At 46.5% G+C, this 11478-nt stretch overlaps 1 long non-coding RNA gene and 1 other non-coding gene across 2 annotated transcripts; both read left to right on the top strand.

Annotated features, from left to right (window-relative positions):
• Positions 1-381: 381 nt before the first annotated feature.
• On the top strand, positions 382-9396 carry LOC138923459 (uncharacterized). Its single transcript, XR_011437093.1, has 3 exons — positions 382-531; positions 5354-5466; positions 7094-9396. It is a non-coding gene; the product is annotated as an uncharacterized lncRNA (long non-coding RNA).
• MIR9052-2 (microRNA mir-9052-2) lies at positions 9131-9245 on the top strand. Its single transcript, NR_128079.1, has one exon. It is a non-coding gene; the product is annotated as a microRNA mir-9052-2 (primary transcript).
• Positions 9397-11478: the final 2082 nt, after the last annotated feature.

The raw sequence follows: 11478 nt of genomic DNA, 5'->3' as shown, positions 1-11478 counted from the left end.
CCAAGTGTGCATATTATTTAGCTATCTGCTTTTATTCTCACTTAATAATGAAATCTTTCTATGTCATTCAATATTTAAAAAATCGTTTTTAATGGTTGCATTATGATTTTGTCAACTGGAGGTACAATGATTTACTTAACTAACCCCCTTGCTTTCGGGTGTTTAGGTTATTTCCAATTTTTTAAAACTGATATAAGCTACACATCCCTGGTAATTTCATGAGGATAAAGTTCTCGAAAGAAAACTTGGAGGTGATAGCGCCAAAGTCGCTCCTGGCGCTTCAAGGCCTCCCGCAGCTCCGCCAATCTCCGCTGCGCGGAGTCCGGGGAGCTGGGGCCCGAGGCCGCGAGGACATCGGGGCCAAGCCGGCGGACGGCGGACACTCGGCCCCTCGGCATTCCAGCCGCTCGCGCCCATCGCAGCCGTTAAGGCCTTTGATCCGTTACCAAACCGCCATTTAGAAAGCCAGTCACGATTTGGACTCCCACCAGAAACCATTCAAATATTGCAGAAGGATTAGATCTTGTTTAGGTACTGATCTTGCAAATTATTTTATATAATACCAACTCCTCCTTTCTTCTATCTGCTCATTCTCCTGTTAGTGAATAAGAAGTGTGTTAGTAGTTCAGCTTATTTCTCAGGCTATTAAAAGGGGAGTGTGATTTAGCAAGAAAAGGAATGGACATTCCCCAAAGATAAAGTGACATATGGGACGTCATATCGTCTTTTGGGGAGAGGGTTAGGGTGTTTTCAGTTGTATCAGGAATAGCTGTATCATGTTAGTTGATGCAAGATTTTGCTATTGGAAGTTAAATGTGGTTAAAAGAGGTGAATAGGATGCCAATTTGACAAAAGGTGGGACAGTGCTGTCAACTGGCCTAAGCTGGAACTACATTTCCTTTATGATTCATGTTAACAGTTGGCCAACAGAGATACCTGTGCAAGATCTGGAAGGTGAGGGTGAAGTAGCAGCCATTATTCCCTGTAGGCAGTGGTTAGTGCAGGGAGGGACAGATGTAGGTCCTAGTGGGTTCTAGTTTGTCCTTGCTCTCTTCATTTTACCACAGCTCTTTTTCCTCCCGGCCTGCACTGCTGACCAACAGCAACCCTAAGTCAAGGGTCAGATGCAGAGGCAAGAACCTTCCATCTGAGTCCCATTCTTACAGCTAGATGAACTCTTCCTCCCATTTCCCTGCAGGTTCTGTGTTGCCCTCAGATGACTACTTTAGGAGAGCTAACTGTGGCTTTTCTCTGCTCCTCTACCTTCTATCTCCTGAGTCTGGACTTTCTTTCCTTCCCCAACTCCTCCCATCCTTGTGTAAGGTCTAATCCTATATGTTATTAGACCGTAAACTCTGGGAAGGTAGGTATAACGTCTGTCATGTTCACAGCTACAGCCCTGGTGCCTGGCACCTGGAAGACATTCAGTAAATATTTGTCGAATTAGTAAAGGACCTAATACATGTGGTTGCCCCACAGGAAACACACAATAAATGATAGCTCTTATCTTTATCCAGTACTCAGATGTCAAATATGAGGGTGTGGTCTGAGAAAGTAGGTACATGAGTAACTGTCTTTCATTATCTGGCTTATAAAGTTTATTAGGTAAAACGATTCTTTTAGTATTTTGGGCAGCATTTGAGGGTCTCCTGGGCCTCTAAACTCATGCCAGTCCCCGTGAAGTCCAAATTTACCTTGAGTACCACAGGCAGGGTGACCTTAAAAACTTTGGCTTGTGCCTCACTGCTCACTGATACGTTCATCATACCTCTTCTCCGTTTTTCCTGGATTTTTGTGTTCTTCAATATGCTACGGTCAGTAGAATTTTCTTTCCCTACTTCAGTAAAGTGGCATGGTCTTCTTTAAACACTCTTTCTTATACATAACTAAGTTTTTGATTCACGTCTGAGAGAAGAGCCATTTCATTTGCTTTTGTTTTGGTGAAGAGTATCTTTTCCATTTTCTTGTTTTCGTTTTTAAAATCGCACAGCTCAACCATCCATGGGTGAGTGTATGGCATTGTAGTACGGACATGTTGTCACTGGAAAGTTGTTACAGATTTAAAAGAATCCATTCTGAATTTTTTGGGAGGTAGTTTTCTAGGAATAGATTTTCAAATATCCTCCAGGTTTTTTATACACTCATATTTTACCTAACATATGCCATTTTGACAGGCCATAATAGTTGTTAACTCTATTGTTTAGCTCTTCCGTCAGTGTCTTATCATGGAGAACTCATACTTATGACCTATTTTATATTCTTCCACACCGTCTATAACATGTTGACTGTTCCTGGCATTTCTGTTTGATTAGATTTAGCATTTCTCAATTTCCTCATTTTCAGTCCTTCTCTTTCTGACGTATTTCTGTTCATCTCCATCATGTAAGAATCTCACTTTGGCCCTACAGTCCACTCAATCTCTTCACTGTCCCATGAGCATGTCTTTCATGGCTTCTAAGTGTTCTAACATGAAATTCAGTCATTTTTGTACTTCTCAAACTTTTGCAAATTTAATACATAAATGCTTAGAAAAATGGAAGATTCTTTGTGTAAGTATATTAACACTCCGCAATGCTTATAGTTCCTTTAAATTTCATTCAAGTCACATATGTTCTCCTGCATGAAGCCACAAAGTTATACGTCATAAAATGCAAGTCAGCACCCTGTTCCAATCTTCACCACCACTGGTTCTCACTCTCCAAAGGCAACAATTTTCCATCTCTTTTAACTGTTTCTTCTATTATTTACCTTCACATTTCTATAACATGTCTCTAATACTCTTTCTTAATTTTTCAATTTGTTTCTTTTTTGCTTCCTTTCTACTCTGGAAGATGAGGAGTTGGCTCTCTTACAACGAGGCACATATCCCCTTCTCCTATCTCCCTAATCCAGAAATATATATTTTATCATATCAATTTTCAGCGTTTATTTCACAATGTATTATACCTCCCTTAAATTTTGTTGAACTACATGCATAATACATGTGCACTGTAAAGAATTAAAAAACATATAAACAGAAAGAAGAAAGTAAGGTAGCCTGAAAGCTGCACCCTAAATTAACCCCCAATATTCGGGGGGCCTAGTGGACAAGGAGGCCAGAGGGTCAGTGTTTGGTGTGAGGACTCTCACTGGTTCACGTTTTCAGCACAGCCTCTCCACCCACAGGGGAGACCAGGGCCCTAAAGTCCAGAGCTCTGTTGAATTAACATCTCCAGAGAGTAAACCTCTGGTCTTCGGCCGGCCGTGGGGAGGGGAAGGCGCCTCTAACATCTGTACTCAGACTTCCAGCGACTCCCCTGAGTTTCCCACAGGGCCCCTGACGCCTCCCTTTCACCTGCGGCAGCAACGAGCTTGCTTATACTTCCGCCACCGCCGGCTTAGGTTTTGGCTTTCTCGTGTTTGCTAGAAAGTTACTGCTCATACATCCGCATTCTTGCTTCCAAAATTGTGCTGTTGTCTCCTTGCCACTTCTATTTATCCTTGGGGTTTGACCTTTCAACCTAATCCAGTTACTATTATTTTAGTGGAGTCATAGGAAGGAGGGGAGGCAAATGTCCGTGTTCATTTTTTGATGATTGGCGAGAATTACCCCATAAAATTCTTAAACACATTTTAATGCACTATTTAAGTCTAATCTGTGTCTAGAACCCTTGAGCAAAGTACCTGTTTAATGCGTGTGTGCGCCTGTGTGTATTGAGGATAAGAGGGCATCAGTGCTAGATTCAGATGCTTAGTTGAGCCTAATTTTATGCGATTACTATATATTTATTTAAATCACAAATTTAATCTTCCTTACTCATTTTCTCACATGTTATAAATAGCTTAAGTTTTAAAATCTATTATTTCTTTCACCCACTGACATTAAATCTATGTCAAAACAAGTTCCTTTCCAGGAAAAAATAGAACCTGTCTTGCTTGGAACTTAAAAACAATTTTTCAAAATACTGCAGGACCTCTTTCTTCTTTTTGTTAAACATGCCTATGTCCCACCTACACATTAGGAAAAACTAAACTTTAAAAACTATGGAAAAATTTAAAATATAAAATTTGTCATAGCTCTAGATATGAGGGTTATAAAAATAAATCTATAACATTTCACCTTTTATTACTCCATTTACTTATGATATTACTTAAAGTTTTCTCATATAAGACCATTTATGTCTGTAGGCCAAACTAATAACAAATGTTAACTGCCAATAATATTTAAATACATATATTTCGTGTTCTAGAATCTCTTGGGTACAAGTAACAGAAACTCACCTCAAACTAACTGAAACCCAAAAGGTAATTTATTTTTTTGAATACCTGGGAATTCTAAGAGTTTATTCAGCTCTAGTTACAGCTGGATCAAGGTGGCTATTAAAAGATATTGTCAGTGTTCTAGTATTTTCTCTCTGTCTCTCTCTCTCTCTCTCTCTATATGGATATTTATATTTATATATCTATATGTGTACATAGATATATCTAGGCCATGCAAACATTTTTTAAATAAAAATTTTATCATGTTATTCTTAATAATAGTCAAACAAATATCCAAATGAATGTTAACCATTTAAAGTAGTTTTCTCAGGAGGGTAAATCACTTAATAAAAGATGGGACATTTTTATAATTTTCCTTTTGGATTTTCCTTCTGGTAGTGTGGATTAGATCCACAGAAGGGAATCAGTCCGGTAATTTTATAATCATAGTACATTCACTGATCCCCACGGATATACTTTTTCTTATGGACATTTAATATTTTGGTCTGCTTAGCATCTGAAATCCCTTGTATGTTTGGTATTTTCCTAACCTAATAGTGGGATGCAGAGGCTGCCTCACCCAATGGGAGATAAAAATGCCAAACTCTTGCTTTCCTAGACTCCCTTGCAGGTAGGGCCTGGTCAAGTGACTTATTTGATTTGGAGTCAGGAAGCAGTGACTAAAAAAAATAGGGACTGGGGGCCTCCACTCAGATTGAGTTCTGAGGGCAGTAGAGAGAGCAAGGCCAGCGGTGGTACACAGTGTCCATTGCTAGAGAAATTAGTACAAGCCGTAGAGTCTTCTCCTTGCCAGTGGTGGTAGGGATGTCCACACTTGATGAGTTGTGCCATGTCGTAGTGGGCATTGATCCTGTGTTTCACAGACGCTGGCTCACCATCCATATTGTCAATTTTGTGATCTACCCAGTATCATTATCATAAATTCCTTTCTTGTTGAAATCAACCTGAGTTGGATTCTGTTGCTTGCAACTAAGACTCATGAATGCGTGGCCTTTCTCTTCCTCTGTCTCATCTCTCCTTTAGTTCCATGCTTAGTAACTTACATCTTATATTACTCCCTTTGGCCTCTGCTGCTTGAATCTTCTGATATCAGCTGGGAGAAGAGATTGGGAGAAGAGGATGGAAGACCATACTGAGCCTGAGAGGCAGAGAGAGCCCTGCTGGAGGTCCATCAGAAGTCAGGCCAGCTGACTGCTAATTCAGCAGGTACAAGCTGCCAGCCACAGGGACACACTCCTCTTCCCACCTTTGCTTCCATGACCCTGGTCCAATCTACCATCACCACTCCCCTGGGTTACGGCAATATTTCCTGTTGTCTACCTACTTCTGCCCTTGTTCCCCTAAACACTTTATCAATTAGGGATCCCGTTAAAGCATAAGTCAGCTTACGTCAGTTCTCTGTGAAAACTCTCCAGTGTCTCCCCCTTCCTCTCAGATTAAAAGTCTTTATAGAGGTCTAAAGGCTCCCCTCCCAAACATTCTTTTTACTATGTGTTTGGTCCCTATGAAAGACTAAGTGCAAGAGGGGATGCTGGGTGGTGAGGGACCACTTGCTGGGGTGCCCTGGCCCCCACCCTCTTTGGGAATAAAGCCATGCTCTCCTGGATGCCTCAGGGCATCCAGGCTGTTCCACAGGGAAGGAATAGGGAGTGGAAGGAGAGAGAGTCCTTGGTAGCAGTGGGAGCCTGGGTCAGGGTGTCGGGCAGGAGTGCTATCTTACTGAGGCTCCCTTGTGGGACTCAAGGGCTCAACCTGCTGCTGCGCCTGGACTGACAGCAGAGCTGGGGGGATGTTGGTGGTGGTGAATAGGGGCAGCATTACACCTCCCTCCCTGATTTCTCAAGAACAGAAAGAGCAGAGAAATAAATTGAAGGATGCGGCGACCACCACCAGCCAGCGCCCATAACCATCCATTCCTACACCAGCAGCGAGGGTAGGAGGCAGGTGCCATTTTGCCCCACCTGTCCCCCAGCCCAAGGATGGGTGACACTGTCAGGCTAGGGTGACAGAGAGATGAGGCAGCTGGGTGGGGTGGGACAAGGTCACTGTGGTGAAACCAGCTGGTGTCCAGATCAATGCCAACCAAGGGGAAGCCGTGGGGAGGACGGCGGGTTGGGGGTGCTTTCAGATACAGGCTGTCCTAGAATGGAGGATGCTCGTTGTCCCTGTCACCAGGGAGACAATAGCCTGGGGAGCCCAGAGGACCCTACTGGCCCTGAAGTCCCCCCCACACTCCCAGCCCTGGAGGGTGGTGGGGAGGCGATGGCACAGACTTGAGGAGGGGGACAAATGCCCCTAGCACAGCGCCTTGTGGAGCAATGCCCAGCTCTGGGGAAGGAGGGAGGGCAGAAGGCTCAGGGTGGGAGGAGGCCAGAGCCTCCGCCCATCACCTCTGCAGCTCCAGAGCAGACCAGCCCCACCTGCCAGGTGCCTGGGGTCAGGGGCAGGCCAGCCCTGGTGGTTTGCTTGGAGGGGAAAAAGGAGAAGAGAGGGAGAAGGGGAGGTGGGCCTGGGGAGGGTCTGACAGAACTCCACCACCCAGCCTGAGCAGGTTCCAGCCCCGAGCCACCCTCCCAGAAAACCCACAGCCACCCTCCCGGGAAACCCACAGATCCAGTCTGTCCCAACGGAGCAGGGAGGAAAGGTGGCCGCTGGCCAGCAGCCTCCAGTCTGCACCCGTGGAGCCTTCCCTTTTCACGAGAAACCTCTCCCATCGCCCTGCCTGCCTGGAGCCTCTGCCAAACCAAGAGATGGCGGCCGACCCCCGCTCCAGCGAGCTCTGAGTCATAGCCTCTGCCTGTCCTCACTGGAACTGTATTTGCTTGTCTTCCAGAGCCATCTGTCCTCCCTCACCAGGCGGAAGAGAAGACGGAGACGGCCAGGCAGAGAGCAGGGCTCCGGGGAAGCACCGGCCAGGCTGCGTTCGGCCCAGGCGGGCGAGCGCGGCCTCTCCTCTTGTCCCCAGGCGCTGGTTCTACTGGAGCGATGCTCCCGGAGGCCGTGGCGCTGGCCGGCCGGGGGGAGCCGCCCTGGCGTGTGCACGGCCCCACCGCGCGCGAGCCCCACTGCGGGGAGCCCCGCGTCTCCCGCATCATCGCCTGGGCTCGCGGAGCTGGGACCTTCATCCGCCACCTGAAGAGTAGGGAGCCGGCTTGGCCGCTGGAACGCCTTGGATTTTCTTATCCCTGCCTCCCTGCCCACCGCGCGAGGGAGGCGTGTCGTCCCTCTGTCTTTGCTTTCAGGTTCACTCAGGTTCCTTCCGGCAAACCTCAAACACAGACTTCTTCCTGTGGATTTGATCTTGAACTTCCTGAAGAAGCAACCAGTGGCCCATGCCAGCTGTAGCCATTGCCATAGGGAGAGGCTGGGGTCTCACCTTCGGGCAAAATCTCTGGGTCTAGCGCCAGTGTGGGCGGAGTTCCCGTTGGACCCCTGAGACTCCGCCACGGATGTTGACGTTGTGGCTAGAGGAGGCCACAGGGCCGGCTGGGGGCTGTGCTGGCCTCATCCTCGCAGGTGCCCTGCATGGGGTGCAGCCCAGAGGCCCACCTGGATTCCTGGTGCAGGTGGGGGAGACTGTGGCGGAAGCAGAAGCCATGGGGGACCCGGGCCCTGGCACGGTTAGGATGTCTGTGCCGCTCTGCTTGGAGGCCTGGCCAGGGCTGGCCCCCTCCCAGAGTGGGGAATTCCTGCTCTGATTTGTGCTGGTGGAGAGGTCGCTGTTGGCAGGGGGACAGGGGTGGTCTTCCCCTGCGGCTGGGTAGGGGGCTGGCAGGCATATGGGCTGTGCTGTGGCCCTGTCCCCTGATCCTCCTCAGGACCTGCGTGGCTCCTCTGAGTATTCTTAGGGTAGCAGTTAAAGGTGTGAATGGCGGGCTGCTGAAACTGTGCTGCTTGCGGTTGGCAGAGCCCTGTGCTGTTCCTCGGGGCTGGGGAAGGGGCGCTGCTGTTGTCAGGTCAGCTGAAGGCTGAGGCTTCGGGGTGGAGGGGGGCCCTCTCCTCGGATCAGGAGCAGGTATGTGGCCGGTACCTCATTGTATTTCTGGCCTATCAGTGAGTCCTGGATCTCTCTTTCCGTGTGTAACCCACGGACACCATGAATTCAGCCCGCGGCGGTCCTTGTAGTCAGGGAGTGGCTCCACGTTGGGCTTTAGTTCCTCATATTCATGACCCACAATAACTCATGGATCCTTCACTATTTGCTCTAGACTGCCTCTCTTGCTAGGATTGAGAATGAGAAATTTCTTAAGCAGATTTTCACATTCCATTGACTAGAAAGGAATGTGATGTATGCTGATCAGTACCCGCTCCCACAGCTCTGAGAAGTTCTCTCCATGGAAAGGCAGGAATCCATCAACCCGTGCATGTAGAATAACTTCCAGACTCCATATATCCACCAGGTCAGACATTGACCCTGGCAGAGTTCCCAGGCTGTATAAGGGGGACTGCCACAGAAGGTATCCAGCTTGTTGTAAAAGGTGAATTTGTTGCTGAAGCTGAAGTATGCAAGTTTGACATTCATGGCAGCATCCAAGAGCACCTTTCCTGCCTTTGTCTCTATGGACAATACGCTTCTGGTGACAGTTTGCACAGCAGACACCGTCTGGTGGAATTTGCCTTCAGCCTCTCGTCTTTCCTGCTGCCATGAGCCCTAGGGACTCAAACACCCCTCCTCCACCAGCGCCCCGCCTAACAAGGCAGAGAGTTTCCTCAGCCGCCGTCACTTCAGATACTTCACTATGTTGGGATGATCCAAGCCTTCACGATTCCTGCCTGTGGGACAGTCTCTGGACTGGAGGAGGCGAGTCTCCTTACTGACCTTCCCGGCTCTCGCTTCCCCAGTCAGGATGTGCTGCGCCCCCTTCAGCCCAGCCGTGACTCTCCCCAGTGGTCTCCCGAGACGCCGTCAGCATGAGCCTCTCGGCAGCGGTGGCTGAGGGGCCGCAGCGTGTTGGACTCACTGCCGCGCTTGGAGACGAGGAGGAACGGGTCTTTCTAAGGGAACCACAATGCCAGACAAAAAAGAAAAATAAATACCGACAAACTAAATTTTAAAATATTGAGTAAAAAGAATTTAAAAATAATAAAAGTAAAGATGAAAGAATAAAGAAATGAGAAAAAGAAAAGAAAAGAAAACCCCAACTACCAAAGTAACCCAAAATACCATGGAGGAAACAAGCTAGAGACTTGGTCAAAGTCCCTCAGGTCACTGAAAAGTAGCTTCCTGAGCTAGAAGGACTGATAACCTCGGCCCAGCCAGGGACTCGGAGTTCCCAAACAGCAGCTCCTCGTGAAGGGAGAGGAAGACACAGAACTCTCAGCAAGTGGTTTTCACAACAATCGATAACCCACAGGGATTTTCTCACTTTCTGGGCTCAAGTGAGACCCTTTACTCTTTTTAAAAAAAATTATTAAGGACCCCAGAGAGCTTTTTGTTTATGTGGGTTACAGTAATCAATATTTACCTTATTAGAAGTTAAAACCTGTGGGATGCCTCCGTGCCGTTTCATTTCTAGTTTGAAAAGTTGTAATTTTTGGCTTTTAAAGAGCTCATAATGCCTATACTTTAAATATTCAGTCCCTTTTCCCTTAAACTCTGAAAAATTGCTGTCAAAATGGTGCCAAACTTAACAGGTATCATGGTACTATACCAAAACGTTCTGTTGCATAAGACACAGTAAGTTACCTTGTCAACATCTGTAGTGCTAAGGGGAAGATAGCTGTCATATCTTCATTTTTTGTTTACAGTTTTGCCCCAGTTCTTAAGTGTTGATTCCTTCCTTCCAGAAGCTGGAGAACTCGCTATGTTAGTTTCAGTGTCTTTAACTGTAGAGGTTGCAGCTGTGAGCTGAGAAAAGCATGTCTTCTTCTCCTTTTTAAACCGACAATCCGTGCCCTGTGTCCCTCTTATTCAGCATGGGATGGGGGTAGGGGCATCTGGGTGTTGGACATGTCACTGGTACCTCAGAGGAGGGAACCAAGATATCCCTACATGATTTTAAAAATGTTTCCTTGAAGTATAATACAGATGGAGAAAAATGCACGAATCATCAGTGTGTCTCTTGGTGGCTGTTCACACATTGAACTCGTGGACTTAACCAGCATCCAGATCAAGAAACAAGATATTCCCAGCTCCCCCAAGTCCCCTCGGCCCCCCTTTCCAGTCATTTTCTCCTCCGCACTGGTGATCACCATTCTGTCTTGTGACAGCCTAAGTTAGTTTTGCTTGTTCTTGAACTTTACATAAATGGAATCGCACAGTATTAAATCCTTTGTGTCCACTTCCTTTGCTCACTATTTTTGTGAGATTCATCTATATTGTTTACTTTGTTATTCTGAATGCTGGGTAGTAACCTGTTTATCCATTTTGCTGTTACCAGGCATTTGGGAAGTTCTCGCTGTTCAGCGTTCAGTGCTCTGAACATTCTTGTTCCAGCCTTTGGTGGACATTTACATGGTTTTCTGTTGGATATATACCTAGAAATGGAATTGATTGCTTAAAGGTATGCATATTTTTGGTTTTAGTAGACACTGTTTGTGCCACTTAGCACACCCACCAGCAGTGGATGAGAGTTCTGTTTCCTCTCTGATACCTAGTATTGCCTGCCTCTTAATTTGAACCTTTCAGTGGGTGTGTAGTGGTGTAGCATTGTGGTTTTAATTTGCATTTCCCTGATGCCTAATGGAGTAGAACACCTTCTCATAAGCTTATTAGCTATTTCCTCTTCTGTGAAAAGTCTTATTCAGTCTTTTGCCCATTTTTTTCTGTTGAGTTGCCTGCATTTTTCTTATTGGTTTGTGGGTACACTTTATAGAGTTTGGTATGAATTCTTTGTTGGATATGGCCCTGCATGCATTTTCACTCTTCGCCACTCACCTCTGTTAACTCCTGATGCCAGCTCCTACTATTTTATCAATTGCTCATTCCTTTCCAGCCATTGGGCTGCTGCTTCCTCAAACATGCCCTGACGGGCACACTCCACCTCAGTGCTTTGCACTAGCTCCTACTTCTGCCTGGAATGTTCTTTCCCAAGAGATCCACATGGCCCCTCCCTACCTCCTTCAAGTATTTGCTTCCAGTGTCACCTTCTTAGTAAGGCCTTCCCTGATCTACCTATTTGGTCTTGTAAGACCTATCTGCCACCCCTATCCATTGGTTTCCTTCTTTTTTAAAAAACTTTGTGTTATGTAAATTTTTAAACATACACAAAACTATAA

This window comes from Equus caballus, chromosome 1, assembly GCF_041296265.1.
Source record: "Equus caballus isolate H_3958 breed thoroughbred chromosome 1, TB-T2T, whole genome shotgun sequence".
NCBI classification, from domain to species: domain Eukaryota; kingdom Metazoa; phylum Chordata; class Mammalia; order Perissodactyla; family Equidae; genus Equus; species Equus caballus.
This window is presented reverse-complemented; position numbering and strand designations above follow the sequence as displayed.